Genomic DNA, 22,543 nt, shown 5'->3' with positions numbered 1-22,543 from the left:
ATATATATATTAATGAAAATTAAAATAAAAAATGAGAAGTGATTCAAGATTAATGAAGGATTTGAAGAAGTCACAAATCAATGAAAGTATATCCTATTGGAAAAATATTATTAAAATGGACCAAAACTATTCTACAGATTTAGTAATTTATCAAAATTCAAAAGTTATTTTTCATAATTATAAAATTTTAAAATTGATATGGCACCTCAATAAATCAAATATCCAAGGCTATCTTGAATGAAATAAAATCAAAATTGGAGATAGCACGCTGCCTATTTTTAAATGAAAGCGAATAGAGAAATATTGAATAAATTCACATTAACTGATATTTGATGAAGATGTCAAGAATATACAATGGGAAAAAGTCTCTTCAGTAAGTAGTACTGGAAAAACTTCATATCTCTATAAAAGAGTGAAACTAGACCTTCATCTCACATTACATACAAAAAATCAATTCAATATAAATTAAAATATAAAGATAAGGAAGGCCTAAAACTGTAAAGCAAGCAGAACACAGAGAAAAATCTATATGATTTTTTTTATTACTAATGATATACTTTAGATTTGATGGCAAAAATTTAGGCAATGAAGTTAAAGATGAAAAAATTGTGTTACATACAAGTAAATCTTCTGCACAACAACAAAAAAACAACAGAGTAAAAAAAAACTTAGCAGAAAAAATACTTGCAAACTGAATATGTGATAAGCAATTAGAGTTGAAAACACATAAATCAAAAATATGTTTATAGAAATAAAATATGTTTATAGAAATAATCTAAATAAGAAATGGGCAAGGTAACTGAACAAAAACTGAGCAAAAAGAAGTCATATTACTTGCTTACACATGTATAAAAATTTTATCTCTAATTATTGGGGAAATGTGAATGAAAAATACACTGAAAAATTCCTTCACATATCTTACAGTAGCTACTATTATAAAATTAAAAGTTATGCATTGCTGAGGATGTGGAGAAAAGAGTGCACTCACTTAATCTCTGTGGGAATGTAAATTAGTAAATTGTTCTTCAAAATAATATGGATTTTCTTCAAAAAAATAAAAATAGAATTTCCATTCAATCCATCATTTCCACTTTAGGAATTCACATGAAATTACTTCTGGGATGTATGTAAAAGAGTTATCTGTAACCCTTTCCCCAATATAGTTTGAAACACAACACATGAGCTAGGGCACCATCACTAGTGTCCATCAATGGATGAATAAGTAAAATGTTCATATACACAGCGGAAACCTATTCATCTTTTAAAAGGCGAGAAACAGTGGTCATTCATGACAATGTACATGGAAGTGGAGAGGACAGTGCTATGTGTGAAACAAGGCAAGCACTAAAAACAATATTATATGTTCTCACTCACATGTAAAACTTGCTTCAACCCATAAGATTAGGGAATAGAATCATAGAAGCCAGTGGCTGGGGGTAGAGAAAATGGGGAGATGATGGGCCAATAACTGTACATTTCAGTATTGCTAAGAGTGTGCGTTTCAAATGTTTTCATCACAAAGTATGTTAATTATTTAAGGTAGTATGTATCTTAATTATGTGTAACTTAATCGTGTCACACTATATGAGAAATCGTAACACCATTGTATCTCATACAATATGACTATAAGCTATCATTATATGATGTACAAATTTAAAATACATTAAACTATACAGAAACAAATAACAATGTACTGTACTGTGTATGCAGATAATAGAAGTATAAATGTCTTGCCAAAAAAAAAAAAAAAAAAAAAACCGTAAAGAATGATGATCAGCTAGAAGCTGACGAAGTACAGAAGTAAGCTATTCTCCTTCACTAATATACTTAAAAGCACAGATCAGGTGTCATCTTGAAAATAATCACTCTTCTTTGGATAATTATGTGTGAACAACTCTAACATCCATGATTTAGATTTCCAAATTATCAGTACATTAGCAACCTTTTTCTTACAAAAGCAATTGCTTCGAAAAGAAGAAAAATATCAATTTGCTCATGTTTTAATGGTCTAAACTTACTCCAGGCACTTTCAATTTTATTTGAGCATGTCCTATTGCCATATCACTTACTCAGAGCTATATGCTGAATTCAATAAGGTGTGTCCATGAGCCAAGCCAGTTTTTAGTATCTTTTTTACCTACCTTGAAGTAAGACTCACCAACTTGGTTATAGAAATCACATTAGTTGTGTGAGCATATTAATGGAGAAGGGAGTTGATTTCACCCACTTTAAATTCCTAAGCAGGAGAGAATTTGGTCAAGGTATCTAAAAGTGTTCTTGCCTGACTGAGGGAAGCTAAGCTGCCAAGTATGTGACAGATAAAACAAATTAAGTACTTTCTAAGAACTTTAACCACAGCTTTAGTAAGGCAGAGAAGACTTAAAAGTTACTCTTAATAGTTCTGTTAAACTCTTTAAAGATATACATTGTAATTATAGTATTTTGGATTCTTTTTACTCTATAGTTGTTATTATGTTACTGCTAAGCATACAGCTGTAAGTAGCTGGAGTTTATATGTCTTCTGACAAAATAAAGTTGTAATACTGATCTTGGAAAATGTGATATAAAATCTTTGTAAAAGATTCAAAGTCGAAAAACCATTGCAGAGTATATTGATGCATAGTGAATGTTTATTGTATTATCATTTACAGTTGGGAAACAGAAATCCAGAGAGCAGTAGTTATTCTAGACAGAGCTGACATTATTCCTGAGCAGTTCCCTTAGAAATGTAACATGTCATTTTAATTGGATCAGGAGTTGTTTTTACAGTCATCCAGCACAGGGAGATTGACATTGTCATCCATTGTCTTTTATGCTGTAACATCTGTAGAACCTGAAACTGCAAAAGACATTTTGTGAAATACTAGTAGAAAACAAACATAAAGAAAACTGACTTCCAAGCACATATGTGTAATAAGACTTCATGACAAAGCTTTCTACAAGTGGGAACACTTTATGAAAATAGCATTTCCTGCATAATAGCAAGATGGTTAAATGTTCTTTGGAAGAATACAGCGGAAATGACTGCTAAGGAAAAGTCTTAAACTATTTATAAGGATGTAGATACTTTTTCCTAGCTTTTTATTATCTGTCATCTGTACATTATTAACAAGAAATGCCTGAAGTTCTAAAAATAATATATTTCGAGAAAAATACTTCTTTGCATTTACTAATAAACTTCTGATTTTTTTGTACATTTACCGATGTTGAATACCTAATGTTTCAATAATTAAGGGGTAATATCATCAGAGATATTATTGCTGATATAAAATTATTTTCCCAAAGAGATATGCAAGAAAAATATATGAATAAAACTATTTCTCTAAATATAACACATGCAGAATATTTCTTAATCACTACCTGATTGACAGTATATTTTTAACTACATTTTGTATTGTTTGCTCAATAAAGCTATTTCAGTGGTTGATAGTTACCTATCTTATGATGAATTTATTTTTTGCAGTGAGTTTCAGGTACCTACCTATCCCCATTTTGACTACCATGAGTTTGCAGTTAAAATGGAAATGTAGACTTATCAGATCTCAACATAGCAAGTTAGGAACTAGAGGATTGAGAAGAAAATGTTTCAGGGTTCCATCACAGTTCAGCTGCTGTGGTTTTGGACAATGCCTCAATGAATAATATAATAGTTTGAGGTTGCAGATACAATACTTCAGCATACTGCCTTGAATATATTAAAGTAGGTCACGTCTCAGAGACTGACAGAGGCTGTGTAACAGGTTATGGAGATAGTTCTCACACAGAGTTATTATAGCTATATAGAATAACCTGTCAGTAAACTAGATCATGCTACCTTCATTTTGTCCTTTATTAAATTTTTCCTAAAATTCAAATAGTGATGCTTGCTGAATTGATGAAAATCATATCCATTTCAATCAGCGTGATTTTATAGAGTTCAAGATTTTCTTCTTATAATATCCCAAGGAATGCTTTCTTTTTGTAATTGTGATTAAATAAAGATCAAATGAGTGATTAAGTAATAACAGTGCAAGTATAACTGTTATTTATTTTATTTTCATGATGTTAAACTATAAAATCTATGAAGTAATTTTAACAGATAGTGATCTCCCAGGTTTTGTAGAACAGCAGTTTGAAAAATTCTACAATCTGGTAATAAAATTAACTTTTTATATAATGTACATGATTGCCTTCATTAATATGTAAAATATAATTTTCTTATAGCACATTACTAGAGAATTTGAATTTCCCTTATGTATTTAAGTGCTTTTTGCTTTAAATTCTTTAACATTAATTATCTACTCTCATAGAGCTTTTACCATTTCAGCTTGTGTATTTATGCATTTTATCATCTTTGCAAAACTATAAGCATTTATGAAGTAGTGTTTAGTCTATTTTATCATTTTACCATCCATTCTGCCCTACAGCAACTTGAAAAAGCCAGAGGAAGAGGGACATAGTGGTATGTGGTATGTGCCTATAATCCCAGCATACTGGGAGGCTGAGGCAGGAGATTTCCAAGTTCAAGGCAGTCTTAGAGAACAAAAGAAAAGGAAAGAAAGAAAGAAGTAAAGACCGGTGGGACATAGTTCAGTGCAAAACCATTAATCTTCATTACAAAAAAAAAATAATAAAAGACAATAAATAGAAAAAGAGTAGAAAAAATTTACCCGAAAGAAGGTCGGATAGTGTGTAGAATTCCCTTTACATACATTCTCATTGTAGTGAGAATAAATATCCGTTCTGAGAGGACGTACACGGTGTTATGACTATTATACACAGGGTTCGTAAAAAAAAAAAAACTGTCAATAAATGTGTATTTTTTTCTTTTAATTAAGTGGTAATATTTCAAGAACAGATGCTTTAGTGAACTTAAGGCTTATTCCTTTTTTTTTTTTTTTTTTCTTGTATGATGTATTTTAACTGTTCACAGAAAATTCTAGTATTTGGTTGAAATTTACTTTAGGGAGAAAAGAGTAATTATGGTTTTCTTTGTGTTAGCCAATGAAGGAGATTATTATCTATGTTTCTTAAATTGTGCTCCTTAAGGGGCTGGAGGTTTAGCTCAGCGGCATAAGCACCTGCCTTGCAAGCAGGTCGTCGTGAGTTCGATCCCCGGTACCGATAAAAATGAAAAAGACCAAAAAAAAAAAAAAAATGTGTTCCTTAATCTAAAATAGCTGAACCACCAAAGCACAATACTTTTCTTGCAGCATATTTAAAAGACCCTCCCGAGGTACAGAAAACTTACTTACGAAGGCACACAATCTCCGGAAAATTCTATTTGGAGAAATGGTAGCACCTGGTTCTTTTTCCTTTTTCTGTAGGCATAAAAACAAAACCATGGTTACAAAACTGTAGAATAAATTATTAGAAAAATCTGTAGTTGAATAAAAAGTTGATCCATACACAAGATGCGAATGATCGCTAGAATAAGAGAAACATCAATTTGAAATTCATAAAAAAGAAATGTTTCTGAAAAAATATATATAAGATACCAGATTACCAAGTCAAAAAAAATTGTATTGCCAAGCAGGTCTGCTTTTCAGAAGCCTGCATCTGTTGTAAACAGACCAGACGGATACAGACAGAAATAGAAAGCTTCAAAGAAAGAGTGTGATTCACATGCCTCGCTTTAATAGCAATATCAAGATTTCTTTGAAGTAGATAGGTCTTCAAAGCAGGTGTCCTAAAGGTGCCCTCAGACTGCTGAAAGTCAACTAGTATTTGAAAGCTTGTCAGTTTGAAGGCCATTAGTTGACAAGCTGTGAAAGCCCAGCATCCCCGGAAAGGAAATTACACAAGGGGTAGAGCCTTGACTCCTCGCACCTCACCCAGAGAAACAGCAGAGGGAGCTGCCAATCTGTCCAGTCTCCAGGGTGTGTAAACAAGGTGCAACTTCAGAGACTGACCTCCAAATAAAAATCTCCCTGGGCAGAAACCAGTATCAAGTCTTTGATAGCCATATTGCATGTGATTTATTTTTTCCCCAAATTACCAACTTAAAATTCTTTGGAGCAGGAAAGCAAAACAGAAACAAAGTAACTTGCTTTTAATGGTGGTTCCAAGTTGCTAAGATTTGTGCAGTGGTTCAAACATGACAGTGTGACTTTCTGAGTGGGGCAAAATGTGTTTGCGTTGTACTGTAACACTATTTAAATTCCTTCTTGTTTATAAAGATTATAGTTTGTGCAAATATGATCACATCTTTTCATTACCCTTTCTTAGTATGTGCCTCAGGACTACAGCAAAATGAGAAAGTGCATCCACTGAGCCATGGCGAAGACCCGTGAGCGGTGTTTTTCACTGCAACAATATAATAATTATGCCACACCAGAAATATTTATTCAGTGTCAACCACAACTTGAGACGAGGCACACCTCATTTCTCTCTCTTCACTTGACTGATAATTGCCCCAGGCAATCTTTTCGAAAATACAACAGAATGATAAACTACAAAACAGCGGAAAACCTGGCAATGCTAAATGGCCAGCGCGCCTCATAAAAATGCAGAGTTGGTTATTAGAAAAAGCATGCTGTCTGCTGCGGAGCAATTAACCATGGTGACTTGACATTAAGAAGTGTCTCGTTGCATTTGCTTATCGAGAAGCCATCCTGGTAGATAGTGCCTTATTGCTGTGATTTCTGTCCCACACTCAGGCCTGAACTTGACAAGCCTAGCCAACAAAAAGATTGGAAAAAATGATTGCTCTTCTTGCCTGCTGGAAGCATCTTGGTTTGTCTTCAAAAGTATGTTCTTTCTTTCTTCTCTATTTTATCAAAGTAGGAACAAGAATGGTGAAGACTGAGAATTTATATTCACATTTGTACAACGTGAGTGTGGAATAATCATTTGTAAATATCATAATCTAAAGATCTATGTGAGTTCTGTACAACAGTTGCACCCGCTGGTCTTGCTAGGGAGGCAGATACTCTGCACCGCTGGGGAAAGGAGACCAAGTTACTCAAGGACGAATACTCCTAATTTTAAGATACCGGTATAAGCCTTTGGTTAACAGCTATATTATTTCTAGAAAGGACATAAGGAACTGCAAAATGAGACATTACAAATTGCAAATTGTTAACAATAGCTTTGTTAAAAAAGCTAACACAGCTAACAATAGCTTTGTTAAAAAAAGTTATCTACAGTATGCTTAAGATCACAGAATATTCTAAAACCATTAGTTAACTTATTCTAAATATTCTTAAATAACTCTTACAGAGTTCACCTCTTAACTTTACATTTTGAAATGAATTTGAATTTAAACAAGAGTTATAGAGATAGTATGGAGAGTCCCATCTTCTGACATCAACGTTTATATTTCCATAATGCTAGAACTTTAACAAAAGTCTGAGATAATTATCTAATAAATAGAAAAAGATTTTTTTATCTCATATTTTTGGAAGCTACCCAGTCCAAGTCCATTGGACTCATTTGGGCTTTTTGTGGACGTACTGTTACCAACAAGGCATGATGGGGGGAAAACCTGCTTACATCATCAACCAGGAAGCAATGGGCAAGAGGAAAGGAACAGGATCCCATGATCCCATCTGCGAGACATAGCAGTGTCCTGAGCATCCCCTCAGGTGGTTGCACCTGCTTAATGGTCCTCCTCTTCCCAGTAGGGCTCTGGCAGGGAACTTTTAATGCATGACCCTTGGGGTACAGTTATTCAAGCATCACCATGCTACATCCACCAAACAATACAGAGTTTGCCCCTGAAATATATGCATTAGAAAAAGAAAACCTAGTATAAATATTCTAACAATCAATTTAATGAGACGTTATGAGACTAACACAAGTTATTTTGGTCTTCTACAATTATAAGAGGTGCTCGAAAGTAGTGGCAGTTCCCCTCCAGACATTGATTAGTACGGCCAGCTGCTGAGTTAAACAAACTTTTTCAGTGCATAACATTGATACAATATTGTTCATATTGTTAGAGACTTTCTTCATACTTTTCCAGTTATCCCACTAACGTATCCACTTTTTCCCCCAAACAGTGTGAAGCATTGTGTTTTTAATTATCCATTTGCCAAGATCTCCTCTTCTTCTTTATTATTTTGACAATTTTGAAGAGTACTATTGAGTTAAGTATTAAGTGTTAAGTACTATTAAGTATTGCTATATATGGAAAAACCTCTTGTTTTCTCATGCATGGAGTGAGGTTATAAATTTTAAAGGGCAATAATACAAAACTCCGTGCCACACTTATCACGTTATTTCAGGCAGTGCATCTCACTACGATTCATTAATCTTGGCGAAGTTAACCTTGAGCATTTGGGTATCACCTTGTCTTCCTGGTCCATCCACTGTATACCTAATGTGTTCTATGTATCATTCAATTACTCAGAAGTGAGTCTCTAAATCCAGCTAATTCTGTTGTCAGTTTAATTATAATATGTCATCATTACTCTTGTGTTTTGGCTTGTTTGAATTCATTTCATCTAGAAAAATTTAGTCATTTATTAATGTGTTCAAATTAATTCAAATTTCCCTAAATTTGTGGACTCTATATCAAATTTTGTGAAGTCATCTCATGTTTCACTGAAACTCTATATCAAATATCCACTTTTAATATATCTGTAACATATATGAAAATTATATTCATTCCTCTCTGTTTTATTTTAGACAATATTCATCTAGAATTTCATGTTTGCTAATCTTTTATTTTACACTATTTAATTGGCAATCTTCGGTAGTTATTTTGTTTTCAGACACTATAATTTGTATTCATATATATATATAATTGCATATTATATATTCACAGTTCATAATAACCTTTTTAATATTCTTGTTGGCTAATTTTTTTTTTTAATATCGATACCGGGGATCGCCTGCTTGCAAGGCAGGTGCTTATGCTGCTGAGCTAAATCCCAGCCTCATTGTTGGCTAATTCTAACTTGTGTCCGTTTGGAGGTGGTTTCAGTTTATTATTTTTCTCTTGAAGTAATGAGTCTATATTTACTTCCTTATATACTTGTATATATATATATATATATATATATATATATATATATATATATCATTTGGTTGCCAATCTCATGAATTTTACCTTGTTCAGGGTAAAGTAACTTTGCATTCCTACATTTGCCTTTGAACTTTGTCCTAGGACACACTTAAATAAGTATGAAGTACCTTGACATCTCACGGTTTTACTTAGAGTTTGCAAACAGAAGAAAAGCTGTATTTACTACAGAGTTAATTATTCTGTTATGACTCCTTTTCCTAGCATCCTCTGAATTATGAGCCTGTTAGAAATACAGAAGTAGCTCCTGCCATATTTTGTGCTATTGTGGGCTATGCTCTGACTTTGTTTCTATGTTTTCTTACATGACTTTCAGAATCAATTTTCAATCAAGAACCAAAAGCAAAATTGTCTCTAACTGCTATCATTTGGAAGAAAACTGGTGACAAAATTATGTACATTTCCCAAAGAAGACATTGCAGAAAACCAAGCTAGACCTATAGGGATGTGTACATGAAATAGCATACATATTCATGCTCTGTCAAGGTCACTTCCATCTTAATCAAACACTGCTGAGATGGGTACCATTGTCTGGACAACTGGATACATTTCATTGAGACACTGCTCCTTGTTGCTATGCTATAGACTAAATGGTTAGTTCGGTAATAAATATATGAAACTACTTGCTTGAAAAAATAAATGCTGTCTCTTACAGTAGATACTTGAATGTAAAGAAATCATAGCATATTTAGTAACAAAATTAACAGAAAATGAATAATGCAAACCTAAATTGAAGACTTATGGATATTACAGAATTTATATAGAAGGTAAATTTGTACTAGGTTGTATTAGGAAAAATTCTTAGCTACTATACTACAGCATGGTTTCCTTGAAAAAATAAAACTGGACTCAATGAAATTTAAAGGTGTCTGCTTTTTGAAGAGGACTGCAAAGATTTCAAAATCAAAAACAATGGTAAATATTCACAAATTGTCTCTAACAAAGAATTCTGGCAAAAGACTTCAATATAAGTGGATATATAAACATTCAGAGAAACAGCTTCAAAACACAGTAAAAGCATAATAAATTCATTAACAAGATGTAAAGAAATATAATTATATATATGACATATATATGGCTACTAAGTGCATATAAAGGTAATCAAAGTCATTAATCATGAATGATATAAATTAAAACCACCACGAAATACATACATGCTAATAAGGAATCAAGCAATTAATGGTCTCAAGTATTCGTAGAATAATTAAAAAATTCTGCAACCACTTTGGAAAACATATTGACAATTTCTTAGACATTATAATGTGCAATTAAAATTTAAATACATAAATGAAATAAGCAATTTGTATATAAACTAATAATTCTACTCTTGAATATTAACCAAAGAGAAATGAAACAGTGCTCTGGAAAATTTCTGTATGTGATAATAGGAAATAACTAGAAATAATAAAAATGTTGAGGGCAGGAAATATAGCTCAATGGCATAAGTGCCTGCCTGGCAAATACAAGGTTCTGAGTTTGATACCTAGTACAAAAAAATAAAAGTTTGGATGTCAATAAAAATGTTATTAAGGTAGTGAATGGGTATGCAAACTATGATATTTTGGCATGGTAGAATAATATTTAAGAACAAAAATATTACTTATATATGCAACCATAAATAAACCTCATGTGATTCATTATAAGTTGAGAAAACATGGTGTAAGGGCAAATTACAAGCTTATATATTATAAGTGTCAAAATTATGTAAAGAGAAAAACAGTTACTGCCAAGCATTGATAAAATGAGTTTGACTTCCTATGATGTAGCTTTTTTATTGTGTTTTGGTTATATGAGTAGTATCACAACTCATGAAAATATACAGTAAAATATATTTATCTTTAAAAATAAAAATCAAAGTTCATTTGAAATAATATTATTAAAATCATATTTTATGCTTCATATTTGATGCTATCCAGTATACCATCATATTTTCAGTCCCGTATGTGTATAGGCTTACTACTGGTTCTATCCCATAAAGATAAATAAATGGAACATTTAAGATGATATAATTAGGTGATATATCAAAAACAAACATACACAAAAATTCTCAAACCTAAAACACTACCCTGGAATATGAATACTCTTGTGTAAAATACGTAAGTTTAGTTTTCTTCTACTTTTCTGAAGTTGACTTGGACTATAAGGCTAATTTTAAGTTTCAACAGTTTAAGCTTCTCCAAAATACAGATTATTATGTTTAATGTACTAAGTATTGTATTCATCAGCCCTGCTTTGGAGTGAATCCAAATTAGTTGTAATTTGGAGATTTATTTTAGCTATCAGTCTCTTCAGTCAACCCATTTTATATGTTCAATAAAAGTACATTTCCAATATAGAATGAATTTTCAATAAATAAACTGAATTCATTGATTAAATTTTTTTAAAATATATTTGTTTTAGTTGCTAACCTATGCTAGGCTAATTGAATGAAACAATCCTAGAATTGGATTTCAAAAGAGAGATGCTGTGATTCATGCAGAAAATCCACTCACCTCCCCATCATCCTCCCTCATCTCTCAACTTCAAGAATACCATGCTGCTTTAGGACATGATTGTAATAGCTTGACATAGAAATGATAAAATTAAGCCCTTGGCTACAGAGTTACTTGGTTGGGGCAGAAAGAATCTCGTGAGAAAAAAAAAAAAAAAAATTCCGTATTGTAATAGACCGAAAGGTCATCACAGCATATTTGATTTTGGTTGCCTGATAAAGGGTAAAATTTCATAGTGTTTATTTTACCCTTTTCAAGTGACAACTTTTGACATTTTACTTTTGAAATATTTCCTTACATCAATTCCATGTAAATGTTTTGAATTCATTGTTCGACAAAATTTTAAGTTCCATTTATGGTTTAAGATTCCATTCTTCCAGTTACTGACTGTAGCATAGATCACATTTCTTTTATGATGCACTACTAAGACCTCTTAATTCTAAGAGTATTGAATATTCATTTTAATAAAATAATTAAGCATGAATGATTTGACATTAAAACAGTGGGTAACAAATTAAGAATAAGCACCCAATTTAAGTTGACAGCCAATCAAACTAGCTAATATCCACCCTCTTTCATAAAATTAGAATAGTAATACAAACCAGTTCTTAGTGCTATGTGTCAAGTGTGTCCTTTTCAAGCCCCTGACCATTCACCTAAACAATGGTTGAGCAAAGAGTTGCATATCTGGTCATTTTTTTCTTCCAAGAAAAAGGTGTGACCAGTCCATTATCTCCAGATAATGGACTTCATCTTTTAAGATGCATTTTATTAGCGTATATTTTTAGTACAGGAACTTTATACTCTACTTAAGGTTTAAGTGTATGTAGGTAACACTTTTGATTTTTTTAATCCCTTTCCCCTCCCAACCCACTCTCTGCCTGTCTCTAAATCCCCCTTTTCCATGATCGTTTTCATTATTATTATTATTAGTTCATCTTTATAGCATGTAATGTTTATATTCATTGAAGGTAATGGTACACGGCACATGCTAAATCTGTTCAGTCCTTATGAATACTTTCTCTGACAATTGTCACTCTTCACTTTCAGGTGGTGCCTGTGTATTGTGCAGATGAGTGGAAGATGAATGAGTTCTTTAGCCACAGGCAGCTCTGTTTAGCAACCCAGGGGACTGCAGTAATATATAGTGAGAGTACAACTTATATGATAAAGAAAAAATACATGAATGAGGCATTCAGAATAGCTTCAGTAGAGAATGAGACTGAGTCATGTTTTGTTAGAGGGAACAGAGGATAAGCATCACTAATAGGCAGGACAGCAGCTCTGGGGCTGAAACCCGAAGAACACCAAGATTAAAGAAAATGAATCTATAAATATTGATTACTTCAAGTGTAGAGAAATATGGGGAAAAAACAGAATTACAAATACCTTCAAGGACAAATTTTCAAAGAAAGAGTAGTCAAAAGTATCATATTCTGGAGAATATTAGATAACAGGACTACCAAAATTAATTCTTAAATGATATTTAGAAGTCACTAGTGACTTTTTTTATAGAACATTTATTCAAGCTTGGCAAGTAAGAGGATATGAAGCATAATTTGCTTTTTTTTTTTTTTTTTTTTTTTTTTTTTTTTTTTTTTTTTTGTCTTTTTTGTGCTTATCGGTACCGGGGATCGAACTCACGACTGCCTGCTTGCAAGGCAGGTGCTTATGCCGCTGAGCTAAATCCCCAGCCCCCTAATTTGCTTTTTTACTATGCTTGTCAGTCAAGTGATGCTGATGGGGGGAGACCATTGAAATTAAAACAAACAAAATCAGAAAGAAGGCAAACTCTAAAATTTACAGCTAAACTTACAAAACTTTAATTTATGAAATGATACTGATTTGGAATTCGGAACACTAACTTCTTAGCGGGAAGAATACTGACTTGCTGTCAGTGGTTAAACTTTACAACAGCTTTACAATGGCAATGAATATGTCTGTCTTTTTGTTGAGATACGGTGAATGGTAACAGACCAGAAAGCATATCTTTTTATAATAGTCTTTACAGTGAGTTTTTAATAATATTTTCCTGCTTGATAGCAACAGTCCTTACTATCCCTTTTAATTGCTTCTTATCTGATAGGACCAGAGTTATGCTTCTGACAATGGAAACAAACAATAATGATAATACTAGTATTTGTCTAGGCATTTATTTTTCTATCAGTAGGAAGAAAGGCAGCTCAGGCATATTATGGCAGTTTGACAACATTATCATTATTAAAATTCCAGAATCCCCTCCAGCAGGCTGAAGCAAAAGGATAGAAATTTTGAGTTCAGTCTGGGAAACACAGTGAGTTGATATGATTCTGTTTCAAATAAAAAACAGCAGAATAGCTGGGAATATTTTGTCAGTGCAAAGGGCGTGGGTTGATTGCCCATAAATATATAAATAAATAAGCATATCTGATTCCTATTTTCTGTTCTATATTTCTGATTGAGTGACTTCTATGCTCAGTTATTTCTATGGTGTGGCTTACTGCAGCTATTGCATTATCTCCACAAGCAGAAGAGTAAGAGGATAGGGAAATTGTCTCTCAAGCCAGGGCTAGTCCAAGAGATTGACTTACAAGTAATTATAGTACAGTTACATTAAAGATATAATTATAATTATCATTGCCTATAATTCTATTATAGACTATTTCAGCAAGATAAAGTGAGTAAGGGAGTTTTTGAGTTGCATATTTTCATCCTTTATATCTTTGCAGTGGAGAGCAGAGGTCGGGGGAATATTGAGGAGATGGCCGTCTCTGACACAGTGTGATGTCGCCTTGTATAATATGAGACTGCTCACTCTGCTACTCCTCTCTATGCACTTTTCTCTCCTTTCAGAAAAGGTCCATTGGAACACTTTCCAGGCTTTAATTTCTATTCTGTGCTTTCTTTATGTGATATTAACTAATAAGAACTTCCAAATTTGCATTTTCCGTCAATCTTCACCTCCTCAAAATTTGTATAGACTATGGTCTTCTCAACATTTCCAAATTGTATTTTCACAAGAGTCCACAAACCCAGAACAAAGAAAATTAAATTCAATATTAACCTTTAAATAAATATGTGATGCATTAACCCTTAACTCAATATTACCAAACAATAATTCCATCCATTTATTTTCTAAATCTAGAAATTACCAGTGAAGTTCAGAACTTTCATTTCTGTCTATAAAACTAAAAATGTCTATTTTGCCAACCATTACATTCCATAGTTGCCCAACACTAAGCTTCCAAAATGACTAAAAAACTAAATAGAGATTAAAATGTGAGAAAATATAATAAAAACATAAAATCTGGGCTTTTACTGAGCCACTAAAATTTTGTGTCAAAAATATGTATAATGACATGTGTAGTGCTTAATTATATATACATGAAATCCATAAGTATATAGCATTTTTTGAAAATCTGGCCCTAGATTATTGTATGATTTATCACCGAATCTACTAATGAGATATGAAGGATTTTATATTTAACAGATAAAGGGTACTCATTACTTCTGCCAAAGATACTCAAGATTTAACTTGATATTTTCTCAGAAACCACAATAATATCTGCATGGTAAGCAATAAAAAAATTTCTCATATGCTTTTAAGGGCAATAATCTCAAAAATCATTGAAGAATTTTTTTTTTTTTATCTGTAACTGTTTGCAAGTAAAGAGTAGCCCAATATTTGGAAATGACAAGTTGATTCTTAACAGTGCAGGCTCAGATGGGATATAAACAACAAGAAAATAGGGTCTTTATTTCATATAAGTTAAATGTACTCAATTATATTGATTATCTATCTACTGTAGTTAACATTTTCCTGGGGAGAAGGGTAGACTGCATAACTTAAATTCAGTTATATAATTTATTTAGGACTGGTAGATATTTACTTTGCATTTATTGCATGAGAAGTGCTAGTGAGATACAAACATGAAGGAAGAAAAACTCTGAAAATTAAAAGAGAAAAAACTTATTCTCACTGTTTGAATGTCCACTTTGTATGCTTTGATACTGTGACTTGAGCAACTGTCTCTAAGATGATAATGTGTTATCTATTAACTGGTGATTTCTTACTTTTTTTTGTTTGTTTGTTTGTTTTTTGTAGTTTTGTATTACTTGTACCCTTACACCGCTTTGTTTTGTTTTGTTTTTTTCTCTTTTTCCTTTTAAATAAAATTTAAAAAAAATAAACTTTGATACTTAAGTAAACTTCTGTCGTGTCACAGGCCAAGTTCAGATATGTTAGGATGAAAATTTCACTGAGCACATACAAAATATCCAAATTTTACAAAACTAACTTGGAAAATTATCTGTACATGTGGATGAGTAGCATCATTAATAAGTGACCATGTAGGGACAGAGGCATAGAGCAGCAACAAAGAAATCTAAAGACAAGCGAGCATTGTCTAAGGGGCCTCTGAGTAACTCCACATTGTCATAAAATACCAAAGAGAAGAGATAGATACAGGAGAAAAAGCATTTTAGGAAATTTTTTTTAAAAAAATATGCCATTTCTAATGAAAGTCATCAATACCAGGTAAATTCAAGAATCTGTGTGATAGTAAATTATCAAAACCAAGCAAACAGAGACTTGTTGGAAACAAGAAGTGACTCACATTGCACAGAGTATTACATCCCACAGTATTAACAGCTGACGTTTCAGAAGCGAGAAGTCCAGAGGGCAGTGGGTTAGAGAGGAACAACAGCAAAGAAAATGGCATCTTTAAGTATGAAGAAAATATAGACATTGCAGATAAACAAAAGTGAATGAGCATTATTAATAGATTTATTACAAGAAGTAATAAAGTGAGTTCTTCAGTCTATATAAAAGACTGGACAGCAAATTAAAAACATAAAGAAAATGAAACTTTAATTATATGAGTAAATATAAATGTGATGCTCCTGCACTTTTAGTTTGTAACTCTTCACCAGATCTATGTCATTTAAAGGACAAATGAATTGAACAAAATTTATTATGTTTTCTGTTATAAAACCTGGAAAGCATATGTTCTGTGATGATAACAAAATAAAGATGGAGACAATAGACTTAAAAGTGCGGTGTTTGCACACTCCTAGAGCTAAATTTGCATTATCCAATCTACTTTGTTAGATTTTTTTTTGAAATACAGATTTTTATTGACTAGTTAATCTAGCAAAATCAATAAAAAAATCTAGCAGTAAAATAAGATGGGAATCAAAATGGTACACAACAAAATTAGCTAAGTACAAAAAGAGAATAATAAAAATGTGTAAGACATATAGGAAGCAAACAGCCAAATGGGAAAAGTAAATTCTTCCTTATCAGTAATCTCTTTAAATGTTCATTAGTTAAACCATTCAATTAAAAAGTGATTGGCAGATTGCATTTAACGAAAAAAATAGTAACAAGATTCCTCTATGTTCTGCCAATATATGATAGGTGCTTTAGATACAGAAACACAAATACTTTGAAAAAAAAAAGCATGAGAGAATATATTCAGTACTAGCCTGGCTAAATAATTATCAGATAAAATAGGTATTAAGAGATTAATTTTATTATATATAAAGACAAACATTTTCAGACAGTTCTACAATAACAATTGTTTGCAACAATAATAGCTTTCTCTCAATAATAACTACCATTAGACAACAATAAAGGAAAAAAAAAGAGATTTGAATGATAGGTGGGGAGTGTGTCTATCTATACATAACCCTTTACCCCAAAAGGTTGCATATTATCAGATTGCATATTTTTCTCAAGTGAACATCTTCCAAGAAAGACCATAAGATAGTTTGCAAAAAGTGAAGTCATTTCATACTTAAAAATACTAAAATAGTATAATGCATTTTTTCTAACAACAAAGGCATATAATTGGAAACCAGAAAAACTTGATGAGCTCAAATTATTTACCAAGCTAATAGCCAATATTTCAAAGAAGTCACCAGGTATATGAATTTTAGTTTGTAAAATATGACAACAGATTTCTTGTGGTTGTAGGATTATGACAGTAAAGTCCATTTGGAAGTATTACAGGTTTACACTGTCTTTCTCACAGTACTATGATTCACATTTGCTGAAAATTTCTTACGCAGACCTCAGAATTCCTGGATATCTATAATGACATTGAAAACCCTAGTGCTCCCTGCAATAAGATCACCTTAAACAGGTACAACTCTTATAAAACTTAAAGCTTTCACTTATAAAAATAGCTTAAATATATTCTATGAAAAAAAAAATCAATGCTATCTAATCCAGACTGCATGCAGCTTTAAAAGGGGTGTTGAAATCTCGTAAACTCTGAGAATTATTTCTAGATGGAGGTCTGCAGATCATCTGATGCCTGACTCCAGTTATCTTGTGCTCCCTGCTGTTGAAGGGGTCTGTCTGGTACAAGTGTTGCCAGAATGAGTTGTCTGAATATCACCCAATGTCTATGATCCATCTTTGATGCAAATCACATTATTTGAACGTCAATAGTGCCTAAAATGCATCTGTGACTCTACTCAGACCAAAAGGGAAATATCACCCTTAGGAACATGATTGACTAGGACCATCAGAGATTCCTTAATATGACAAGTTATCATAAAGTAAGTATCACAGATTGAATGGCAACACTATAAATAGAAGTATTTTTTCCACAGTTCTGGAGGCTAGAAATCTGATATCAAATTGTCAACAGGTTTAATTTTTGTGAGGTTTTGCTTCTTGGTTGCAAATGGACATCTTGCTGTGTCTCGAAAGGACTTTGTACTGATGGTCTATGGTCTTAATAGACTCATGATTTAATGGCACCAGTCAGATTAGATGAGGCAACAGTGAAATGGCCTTAGTTTGACTTAATTACTCTTTACCAGCCTTGTACTAAATATAGTCACTGTTTGAGGATCTTAGTGCTAGGGCTTTTCTATGTGAACATAGGGCATCTATAACTATCCCTAGAGCACTAGAGATATTAGTAAATAACCTCACAAAATAAAAGCAAAGCAAAAACACAGCACATCAAAATATATGGATTACAATTAAGCCATTGCTCCGACAGTTATGGCACCTAGATTCAAGAGAATAGAGATATGAAATAAAAAACCTAACTTCATAAAAAAGAAGTAGCAAAATATCTACTTAAAGCCACTTAGCAAAATGAAAGAAATAAAATGAGAACAAAGAAGAAGTGAACAATAAAAAAGCAAGGTACGTCAAAATTATTTTTTTTTAAAGTTTAATAAATTGATAAAATTTTAACTAAACATCAAAAAAGTGAAAACCCTTGTTTACTAAAACTAAAAAAAATATAGATTATTACTGACATTACTGCCATAAAAGGAATATTTGGAAAATACTGTAGAAATGTATACCTGTATATGAATAACTTACATATACTAAATTTCTAGAAACACATAAATATTAAATTAACTAAAGTAAAAGTAGAACTGTAAATAAAGGGATTGAATCAATATTCAATAAAGTCAGACACTCAGAGAGGTGGAGAATAGAGTGGTAAATTCTAGAAGCTGGAGGTCCAGGAGGATTTGCCAGAGTAGCAAATGCAGCAGGAATAATTTCTGTTTGAGACTCATTAGACAGCATAGTGACTGTAATTTATAATAATATGATGCATACCTAACATCACTAAGAGACTGGATTTTGAATATTCACACAATAAAAATAAAGTATGTTAAATAATATATGTGTGTTAGTTTGTTTCAATTATTTTATACACCCATCTCCTAGACCCCAAAGACAATTCTTTGCTTTAAAACATTTTTCCCAAAAAGTGCCACAATTGTGGCACTCTAAAGGGGGAAAACAGAAAGAGATATGAGGTTAACAGTACAATGTATTTTAATCTGCAAAATAAAACGAAGCATACAACAACAGGAACTCTCAGCAATGAGAGAATTTGTCATGAATTGCATCAAATATTTCAAGAACAATGCCAAAACTTACTCAAAGTCCTCTCAATAGAAAATGACAGTTCTGAATTTAGCCTAGGTATGCTTATTTCCGTATCACATACCCAGGCATAACCAGGCCTCTATGTTTCTTTTAATGTGAATGTTTAGTCCAGAGAAAACAAAACATACCTGTTCATCCCTGTTACAAACTATGCATTCCTGTTATTTACAGTATTTATGTGAGCCTTTGAAAGATGTTGAAATTATACAACCACAAAAGATCTCTTTGGAATACAATACTTGAAAAAAAATACTGTTTCTTCTATGATTAATGAGCTGAAAATATATGTAGGCACTTTTAAGATTAACAGTTTAATGCTGCTCTTTCCAGTGTCACCTGCTCTCCTACTTTAACATTACCAGATAATAGATGAACACAGATTGGAAAATGAATGCACTGTTTCTCGGATATGGTGAATAACAAAAGGGTACTCTCAGACACTCACAAAATAAACTCTGTATTAATTTCATGCTTGACAAATGGGAACTTTGAAGGAGATCCATAGCTATTAAGCAAATTTCTTGTAGATTAGAAACACGATGTGCAGAGGGATTACAGCAAGCCATTTGTAAAGGCTTCTTGGCAATTGTGAATATATATGGCACACGACGAGCTGGCATCTGCTTGGAAAACTGATTCTTCACTTGGCTTCCAGGCCTCCTGTTATCAAGCCTGCCTGATATTTCACATCCCCACTCATGAGCATGGCTATTCAATGAAGTTAAAACATGGAAATAACTTGCAAATCATTATTTGGAGCTTGCATTGCAGAAATACTGAAATCACGAGCATGGCCAGCTAGTATTTTCTCTTTAATTACATTGGTTATAAAACAAAATATGTCTAAAGTGGATACGGAAACAATATGAAAGACTATAAAGGTATCGTAACTTAAGATGCTTTTAAGTAAAAGAGATTTAAATCACACCGATGCTGTTTGTAGAACAGCAAGAAATTTTCATAGTGCTTAATTGCCAGAGTACTCTGTCTCATTAATTTTGCCGTGAATTTTTCCTCTTATTAAATACTATACTTAAAATATAATGGATAACCAATCACAAAAGAAGACACAGAGAGAGAGAGAGAGAGAGAGAGAGAGAGAGAGAGAGAGAGAGAGAGAGAGAGAAAGAGAGAGAGACAGACAGAGAGAGAGAGAGAGAGATACTAAAATAAATACAATCATCTTATTTATTATTTTAGGATATAAGTTGTATAGCTTTCATCCAAAATTCCTGCAGCTCAAAATTCTACTTTTTTAGTCAATTTTCATTAATGAATTGATCAATATTAGATACTTTAATTTCATTTTATATTGTTATATAAATTTATATGCAATGTTCTATTTAATATAAATTCAATTATGGGATTAAACACAAATAAAGAAGTTTGAGATCTTTAATTACACTTTTGTATTGGGATGAGGCTCTCATTATAAATGAGGTAGATCAGCTAACTACTGCTTTCAAATGTACACTTAATTATGCTGCGTAAAGTATTTATTGTTGCACAGTTCTATGGATGATTCTTTATTCTTGGAAACTCACATTATTAGTAAGACTATGGGATGTCTTAGCCTTTTATTTCCTAAACACTATAGCAGTCACATTTCAGAGTGGCTTCAAACACCATGACTTCACATACCTGTGTTCTAAATTGATAAGCAAACACTTCTTTCTTTTACCCACTGCCTGATCTGTGTAAACCCTTTCTGGTGAAGAATATGTTAATGTAACAAATGGTCTTTCCTTTTGATCCAGTGGTGAATCGTAACACAGTCACTGGCCAAAGTATAGGGATTTGGTGGGACCTGTGATAGATGGAGTGAGGAGTCTTGCTGACTCCAGTGATACTGTCATGGTGTCTTTCTGGTTCAGGATCATAGTAACTGATTTCTAATGAGCGGCACTAGTCTCTTAAGCAACCACACCCTCCTTTGGTTCCACTTACACTTGTTTTTTTCAGACCAAAAATCAAATTTTTAAATCTCTCTACTCTGTTTTTTGCTCATGATCCTCAGTATAAATTTGGAGTTGAAAGCCAACAGCATCTGTGCAACACACTGAATGTTGGACTACCTTGAATGTTTCCTTGTTGCTGTTTTGCTTTTTTTCTCTAAATAAAAATTAAAAAGAACTTTATATGTATGGAAGAATTGTTTTCTTGAATCAGAGCCCTCCGTACACCTATGGTCACCTTAGGGTGCAGAATCTTCCCCACTGACATAGGATTTAAATTCACATTTGAATTTCCCTGATTATCAGAAAATACTACCATCATCTACTTTGCAGGAATTGGCCTCTATTTTTTTATATGAGAAACTTTTAAATTTGTGTTTCTAATAGAAGGGACGAGGTACTGTGCCCCTTCTTCTTGTTCTTCATCAAGCCGCCTTCCCAGCATCTGAACCCATCTCTAATTGGCTCCTTCCTGAAACAGTCTCTCATTCAAGCTACACACAAGAGCTGCCTCCTCACATCCTATGGGGATGGCGCAACCCTTCACCCCAGTATTTACGCTTTTGCTGCTTCTTGCCATTTTTGGACCTTGTTTTATCAGCTTATTCATTGGTTTTATTACCTTTCACCTAACAGTCTATTCAACTTCGAATGGACAGAAAGACAGTGCTTGCAGTGAAATTTCATCTGGCTTCTATCACTGACATTAGGCAAGCCCTGTGGAGGAAACCCTTGTGGGAAAACCCCTTCTCATCACCCCTGTAGAGCTTGAATCAAAAACAGCGTTTACTCTTTCACCCTAACAAGATTAGGGTCACCTCCTCAGAAAGAGGGGTTGTAAGAGAAATTATTAAGGTAGAAATTAGCATTTTATGGGACAATAAGGACACAGACCTCAAAATGGAATTGGAAAATACCGAAAAAGGACTCTGTTGAAACAAAAGCCTCTCAGAATCTTATGAAAACGTCTGCATTGTGTCCTTCCTTTATCCAAGACCTGCCCAGAACATAATCAGACAGATATTGGCTTGAGGGCACCTGAGTCCTGCATGAATATTACATAAATTGGCTTGAAAAATATGTAGCTTCCTGTAAGACAGAGATCACACTGCTTACACAGTGACCTGAGTCCTTCTTAAACTCTTAAAAGCTTCTAAACAAAGAGCCTTCTAGAGAG

General features: G+C 32.8%; 1 long non-coding RNA gene across 1 annotated transcript; it reads right to left on the bottom strand.

Moving 5' to 3' along the window:
- Positions 1 to 2,608: 2,608 nt before the first annotated feature.
- Positions 2,609 to 5,302, bottom strand: LOC134471563 (uncharacterized). The gene is made up of 2 exons (XR_010041010.1): positions 5,235 to 5,302; positions 2,609 to 2,839 (listed from the first exon to the last, which is right to left on the bottom strand). It is a non-coding gene; the product is annotated as an uncharacterized LOC134471563 (long non-coding RNA).
- Positions 5,303 to 22,543: the final 17,241 nt, after the last annotated feature.

The sequence above is a fragment of the Cavia porcellus genome, unplaced genomic scaffold (genome assembly GCF_034190915.1).
Source record: "Cavia porcellus strain 051 isolate PalLab524CR breed Dunkin Hartley unplaced genomic scaffold, mCavPor4.1 scaffold_1, whole genome shotgun sequence".
Classification (NCBI taxonomy): domain Eukaryota; kingdom Metazoa; phylum Chordata; class Mammalia; order Rodentia; family Caviidae; genus Cavia; species Cavia porcellus.
This window is presented reverse-complemented; position numbering and strand designations above follow the sequence as displayed.